The sequence below is a fragment of the Octopus bimaculoides genome, chromosome 13 (genome assembly GCF_001194135.2).
Source record: "Octopus bimaculoides isolate UCB-OBI-ISO-001 chromosome 13, ASM119413v2, whole genome shotgun sequence".
Lineage (NCBI taxonomy): Eukaryota > Metazoa > Mollusca > Cephalopoda > Octopoda > Octopodidae > Octopus > Octopus bimaculoides.
In genome coordinates, this window is record NC_068993.1 from 580,558 (window position 1) to 588,744 (window position 8,187).

General features: G+C 35.4%; 1 protein-coding gene across 4 annotated transcripts in view; it reads right to left on the reverse strand.

The window, feature by feature from the left end:
* Window positions 1-2,513, reverse strand: part of LOC106871441 (transient receptor potential-gamma protein) — a 39,074-nt gene extending 36,561 nt beyond the window's left edge. For 3 of the 4 annotated variants that reach the window (XM_014917908.2, XM_014917907.2, XM_014917909.2), the window contains exon 1: window positions 2,199-2,505. The gene's annotated coding sequence lies outside the window, so the exon portion shown is untranslated. Of the gene's footprint in view, window positions 1-2,198 lie in introns of all 4 variants that reach the window. The other variant, XM_052972287.1, reaches the window with a different exon arrangement.
* Between the last annotated feature and the right edge of the window lie 5,674 nt (window positions 2,514-8,187).

An 8,187-nucleotide genomic window follows, 5' to 3' on the forward strand; every position in this document is an offset into this window, starting at 1 on the left:
ACACACACACACACACACACACACACACACACACACACACACACACACACACACACACACATAATTATGAATCCTTATAACAAGTATTTATCCTTGTAAATCTTTCAAACTGTCACACGTAAAACAATAATTACACACACACACACAAGTCAGTGTTACATTGTCTTTGGTAATTATTTTCTAAGCCCTTCAAAATAGTTTTTGTTTTAGTTTTTTAATCTTAGGGGTGGCTGGGAGGTCAAAACTGTTGTCTGTCTCCATGGAGGAGAGGGAGGGGGAGAGGATGAAGGACCCTGGTCAAAATGCATGCAAACAGAATGAACCCTGTAAATGGTATCCAAGGGTTAGGGGTGGTTTTAAACCCTATGAAACTGATTAAATCTGCCACCTGTCAATATGGACATGCCATCCAATAAGTTTCCATGCAGACCTTGAGCTCCACCCAATGTTACAAGACACCTACCCCAAGATACCAAGGTACCCTGCAATGACATTGAACCCTAACCCTGCTCTGTTGCTTCAGTTGCTGGCCATTCATGGTTAAGAACTCTGACAAAATGCCACAACTTGATGGGGAGGGAGCATGTGATTAAATTGACACCAGTTTATCACTGGTACTTATTTTATTGATCTCAGAAGAAACAAAAACCAAGTTGGCTTCAGTTGGATTTGAACTCATCACAGTATTTATATCATAAACATCAATGTAATCGTTTTTACAATCAGCATTGACACCAGTTACTGTTCAATCAAAATACAGTTTTTTTCTTATGGATGTCTTGGTTATTCTTTTGATAGTAAAACCTTTGTCAATTAAAAAGCTAATTTAAAGAATTGTTTTTCTAAATTATATTTTTGTTTAAAATTCTTCTAGTTTACTGAAGAAAAAATGGTTTAAATAGATAGTTCCATTGGCAGGAATAACTTCTAAATGAAAAGCAGTGTTAACTGAGTGTAATTAGAGATGGGAGTAGAAGTGTTACATTTTAAGAATCAACAGAGCATTGGTATTTTTGGTCAAGCACAGAATGTTTTGAGTTCAAAATCAACTTTGCTTTTTGTCCTTTTAGGGTTGATAAAATAAAGGTCAATAATTTTGAAGCAAGGTGTAAGTGACTGACCACCCACTTCAAAACTGCTGCTGGCCTGGTGCCTAAATAATTAGTGCAGAAGAGTGTATTCGTGGGTAAATAAATGATAGGACACTTTAGGAGAGAAGATTTGGTGAGAGTGAGAGAGAATGAAAGGAACAGAGAGAGAGAGAGAGAGAGAGAGAGAGAGAGAGAGAGAGAGAGAGAGAGAGAGAGAGAGAGAGAGAGAGAGAGAGAGAGAGAGAATGAAAGGAACAGAGAGAGAGAGAGAGAGAGAATGAAAGGAACAGAGAGAGAGAGAGTGATGAGGATTTTATAACAGAACACAAAACCAATTCAACTCCCTAAATTGCAGCTATAAAAACCCTACAAAAGAGACTAAAGGCTTAATTGATGTAATCTTAATTAAATTAATGAACAGAAATTAAGGAAGCAACATAAAATGGTCTACCACACAAGGAAAAAGTTTGTAAAGGGGACAGTGTACCATTCCATGGAAAACACTTGTATTCATTGGTTGGTTAGAGATTTGTTTTGGGGTTTGAAAAAACAGAATGTCTTTGGTGCAGGCATTAATTCTGGAATTTGAAAATCTTATCTATTTCTTTCTAAATTCTATTTATTCCACCAAAGAATTTTGGGTTTTGGATTAACTGAACATTATAGTATTAACCCTTTTCTTACCATTTAAAAAAAAATAAATTGCTTTTGTTTCAATTAAATTTGAAAATTATGAAGAATTTAGTAAAATAACTGTCACTCTTGACATAAACTTAACATGCTATTTTGAAGAAAGGTCATAATTCAGATTCCTTTTAAAACAGGAAGTTTGCAGCATAGAACCAGGAATGTTTTAGGATTGGGTTGGTATTAAAATGTTGAAAGAAATAGAATGGAATTTGTTGATGTTAACAAGTTTACTCCCTCTTACGTAATTGTCCCAACAGAGGAATATTGTGATTTAGACAACTATTAATAATAAGGTTCTAATACAACTCTAATATCAATACAATAATATATATATATATATATATATATATATATATATATATATATATATATATATATACACAGAGAGAAAGAGAGAGAGAGAGAACATTTACTTACAGAAGTCCACAGTTAATCAGTGTTGTTACTGCTATATGTATTAAGTACCAGAAATGATGTAGACACAATCATAAAAATAAAAGCAAGATTTATGAAATGAATAATTGACAAATGTCTTTTTAGTTCCAATGTGAAAGAATAACGAGTAAGAGTGGCTAACAAGAGACAGTTTTCAGTTGTGCATCATGTTGCCAAACAGTTGACAGCTATGGAGTCAATGAGCTGACAACCAGAACTACCCAGACAAATTCAAATGTTGCTCTGATGCTGGCTCTTGGTTTTTTTCTTTTTCTTTTTTCCTTTCACGTGTGAGAGATAATCATATTGAATAGGATTACAATTGATAATTTATTAGAAATGTAACACATCATGTGTCAGAACTAATCAGATCCCCCCCCCTCCTTCGTGCAAGCCACCTCTATCTTGATAATCTGCTTTAGTGTGAGGCAATGCTTACTGAGAGAGAGAGAGAGAGAGAGAGAAATAGAGAGTGAGAGAGAGAGAGAGTGAGAGAGAGAGTGAGAGAGAAATAGAGAGAGAGAGTGAGAGAGTGTCAAGATCACATTATTGCGAGGAAAAGGTTCAACCTAAAATCAAAATATTACTTTGTTTGCAATAATCTGGCAAGTTTACACACGTACACACACCCTGATGCACACGCATGCATGCAGACAGACACACCCAAACAGACACACACGTGCACACACACACACACACATACATACATATGAAGAAATATAAAGATATTTGCATATACACACATTTTTGCAGATATATATATATTGTACATACATACCTATTTGTAAATATATATATATATATATACATACATATATATACACATACTCACACATGCATATGTATATATGTATATCTATATAAATATATCTGTTTGTTTAGTGGTGTAATGAACAGAGAGTTGATGTCACTGAACAGCAATCAATTACTTTAAAACAACAGAGACTGGTGATGTTGTCCCACACCCATTTTTACTGGTTAAACATCAATCTTGTGATTGATGATGGATATGATTAATAAAAGAATTAGCAAAATAGTGTTTCTTTGCATAAAAAGATTCATATAAATAATTTACTACTCATTATTTAATAATTATGGTTTATAATTTCACTCACATCTGAGAAAAATTTAAAAATTCAATATAAAAAAACCTTTAAAAACAAACAAAAAAACTATTTAATATAAATATAATTCCTAATAATTAATTATCATTTTTATTTCCTTTAAAATTATATGTTTTTTAATCTTGAATTAATTTCAGTATCATTGAAACTTGTTTTATATTTTATTGAGATATAGATTTGATGTGTAGCACTTAAATTATCAAACATTTGACAGACATAAAATCATATCTAATATCATATCATACATGCATGTATCTGTGTTTGTGTGTCTATCTATCTATCTGACTGTCTATCTATCTATCTATCTATCTATCTATCTATCTATCTAATGTTATAATGAAAACCACAAGTCTTGTTAAATACAGCTATCTAGGGTCTGACTTTGGAGAAGATTTTCCATTTGACATGGTGCAGCCTCCTGGCTTCCCAGACCCCAGTCGAACCGTCCAGCCCATGCCAGCATGGAAAATAGACATTAAACGATGATGATAATGATTGTAATTGATCCTTTCATCTTTAAGCCTCCAGATTAAAGCTGAAAGGGTCTTTGAATGTCATAGTGCCTTAAATTCGAAAGATGGTTGTTTTATCTGGATTTAAATTTTCCTTCCATGTCTGGCAACAGGACTCTGCACCATGCCGCAGAAGCAGGAGAACCCAGCCATGGCTGTCAGACAATTTCTGCGACCATATCACCCCTAACAACTGGCCACCTAACTCCTCAGACTGCAACCCCCTTGATTATTATGTGTGGGGCACAGTTGAGTAAGTGACCAACAAAACTCCTTGTAACACCAAAGATGAACTGAGTGCAAGAATTATGGCAGCATTGACCAACTTAAACAAGAAGACTGTCCTGAAGAGTTGCAGGAGATTCCAAAGTCGTTTGAAGGCCGGACTTCGAATGGAATGAGAGCAAAGTGAAGGAGACAAGGAGGACTATGCAGAGGATGGAGAGATGAGAGAGGGAGGATTATGAGGGATTAAGAGATAGGTGCAGCTAGGTGGGGGAGGGGGGGGGAGGATGCCAGGTGAGGTAGGGGCAGCAAAAAGTTCTTGTTTGATGGAGGTTGAGCTGGGTTTAGGCAGCGACAAAAACAATTTCCTTGTTTCCTCAAAGAGTCAAAGACAAAACTAACATGGTGTAATTTGGTACATTTTCATATTCTCTGTTGGGACTTCTTCAAAAACAATTTGGTGCCAGACTAGAGGAATAAGATATTGTAAATTGTTGTGTCTTCCTATAATTTGGCAACAGATGTTGTATTCTGGCAGATTCTTCACAGAAATAATATCCTTCCAGTTCTTGCAATAATACTTTATTTCAATGTTTTAACAGTAATTATAAGTACAACTTGGTAAACTGACTTTCCAAAATATTGTTACATGTTCTTCAGAGATTCCCAGAGCAATAAACTTGATTTTGGTTGTTAAGTAACCATAAAAACAATTCATTCAGCTCAGGAATGGAACTGGATCTCCTTTAATGTTCAGTGTTATCTTATTAACAGCATAAACTAACGTCAGAATCTCTATGTGTTTGTCTGACTTGCTAGAAATAACAGCAGCCAAATCTCTCTCAAGTCTTACACTAACCATTTTAAATAAGACAGACAGAAGTTTTTGTCAGAGAATCTTTCTCCAAAAAGAGCTACCTTCCCCATGGCTTTGTCAAAAATAACAAGTGACTCACTGACCCTTGGGAAATCTATTTAACCCAAAGATGGAAGCCTAACAGGTATTACCATTCCAGGAGAGAATGGACCTGGCAGTAATGGTAATTAAGGGGTGACACCAAACTCCTCACAACTCCAGAATGCCCAGACTGGAGCCTCACCACTGGATGCAGTTTAACGTCATTCCCAGAAAATGCCTACCTAAAATTGTTGATGAAAAATAAAGATTAAAATAAATGAGAAAAAAAAACCAACGAATTTAACTAACAACCCAATACGATATATTCTGTCAAAAACAGATTCTTTAAATTTCATCCCCTTTCTTCATTTTTTTATTTGTCATTCATAGACCTTTTATTTTTTATTTTTTATTTATCTTTCTTCTCCAATTGTCAGATTTTCCGTTTCACTTTCTTCATCAGTATTACTTGCTTTTTCTGATATTTCTTCTAAAGATGGAATACTGGCAGAATCACAAACACCAACTCACTACGTAGGAATTGAATCCAAAGCACTGTGTTCAGACATGAAAATAAATGTGAATAGGAAACAGGATTTTTTGACATGGGATTGATGGCGTCAGCAAACTGCTAACCAACCATTCAGGCTTTCTAGTGGAAGCATAAAGAATTGTTTTTATGAGTAGCTGAGCTGACTAGCAAAGACACAACATAGCCAGCAGATGAGTAACATGTTGGAGTTCCAGTTGTAAACAACATACTGGAATGGTGTTAAAGATTTTATCTTTGGCACCTTATCTTTAACAGATGATGGATAAATATAAATCATTTGTCCGATAACTGACCAGTGGTTGTGTCACAGCTAAAGTCAACTTGCTGTGACACAACTTAAACCATTGAACTTCAGATACAAAATTCAGTGTCTTTAAGAATTGACTTTCATTTGTCACACACACACACACAGTCACATGTCTCTCATGGAGACACAAATTGATTTGCTTGGTGCAAATATCTTTTTTTAAATCGATAATTGCAATGGTATAAATTTTTTGCTAATGATAAAATAAATATTTTTGTATTTGGACTTCACACAAATTTTTGCTCTGTCAACTAACAGAGCATTCCTTCATTACACTTTCTTCCTCACATATTTGGGGCCCATACATGTACATATACATATATACTCATATGCATATATATACATATTCATATATATATATATAATATATATATATATATATGTATACACACACACACACACACACACACACACACACACACACACACACACACACACACACACACACCAATATTTCTTTCCATCTTCCTGTTCTGAAGTCTTTGTTTTTCGTCTCCTAAAAAGCAACAATACTGTCATACGAAACATCAGCTTAGGATTAAGTTATCGATTTCAGATTAATATATAGACTCCTCCTGTTTTATATCTATTTCTTTTTTCGTTTTTTGCCTAATCCTTCAGCAACCAGAGAACTATAATTATTCCAGAGGAAGCCAGCACTACTGTTGCTGTGGTCCATCACCGCCATAAGAGAGAAAAGCTTAGCAAACACCAGTTCCACAAATATAGAGATTTGCAATCAAAGTGTTTGTTAAGTAGACTGCTGCCGTGTCTGGTAATGGTCTTCATTGAATCTACTGGAAGTCAATGATATTGGGTTTGGGTGGGGGGCTTAGCCTTGCAGCTGATTGGCCGAATGTCTGTTCAGTAAAATTGATTATTGATAAAAAGATTAAACTAGTTAAAAAGATATTTACTATTTGTTAATATTGAGCAATTAATTAGCAACCAATTATTTAGCAATTAAATAAAAGGGAAAGCAAATGGGAGTGAGCAGCTCCTTGTAGATAACAGGTTTTCATAACTAATCATACACACACACACACGTGTGTGTGTGTGTGCGTGTGTGTGTGTGTGTGTGTGTGTGTGTGTGTGTGTGTGTGTGTAGTTGAACTGAAATCCAGCATCTGTCTATATTCTGAATTTCTCAACAATGTCGATGTTTTTGTCAGTCAACCACACATCTTTCATCGAAAGAAATTGTAAGGAACTAATTGTTCTCATACATCTCCCATACTATAATGCATGTGTTTAATTGGCAAAAAGACAAAGATGACCATCCCCAAGTATAACAATACTTGTTTCAACACACGTTTTCACATCAAGAATCTTGCAAAACAAACACATAATCTTTTAGTTTTTACATCAATAACATACTTTTTATGTGGAAATCTACTGAAAAACACCAATAAATGATATTTTTCCTGCCCATTGGATAAACATCATTAATTACTTCTTATTCAAGGTTAATTAAATTAATAACTGCTGAGGTGAGTGGAAAAAAAAAAACACAAACCTTGTGCTAAGTTTATTGCAGGTTTATTTATTTTGAGGAGTTAAAACTGGTTTTAGTTAAGTTCTTAGAGACAATGAATTTGTAATTCTTACATATATCCTCTTCTTCCTCCTCGTCTCCATCACCATCATCATCATCATCATCATCATTTTGCCACCCTTTTCTATGCTGGCAACAGTTGGACAACCCTTTTTACACTCCAAGTCTGGCCAGCCTGGACATAGAACCAGTAGAATATTTGGGATGGGTTCAGGGGCTGTTTTAAATGCTAAAAGGTTAATATTTGAAGGTTTTTATAACATTTAAAAAAAAATTTTTTTACAATTTTGTTTTTATGTATATGGGAGCCCTAATTGTGGAGGGAACGTGTGGAAGGGGCAGATCCAGGAAAACATGGGACGAAGTGGTAAGAAAGGATCTTCAGATGTTGGGCCTCACAGAGAAGATGACAAGGGATCGAGACTTCTGGCGGGTCAGGGAAGTCACATCAAGCTAAGTAAATACATGGTTGCCCTTGCATACAGGTATCCCTCTTCAGCTGAGCGTTCCTAATCCTGTGGACTTGTGGGTCACCCATGCTGGTGCTGCATAAAAGCACCCAGTTCACTTTGTAAAGTGGTTGGTGTTAGCAGAGGCATCCAGCTGTGATGTTCCCATTCCTTTCAGTCCCTGAGGACAACTCACAAAGGTTACTGGTGCAACCATTCCACCTTTAATGAAGCCACAAATGTTTTTCCATAGAGCTCAAAGAGTTTTGAGTGAAATCCTGAACTGGCATCGTGTTTGGCAGAAGAGAGTTTGTAGTTTTGTCTGATTTAGTTTCACTGTAGTGGGTC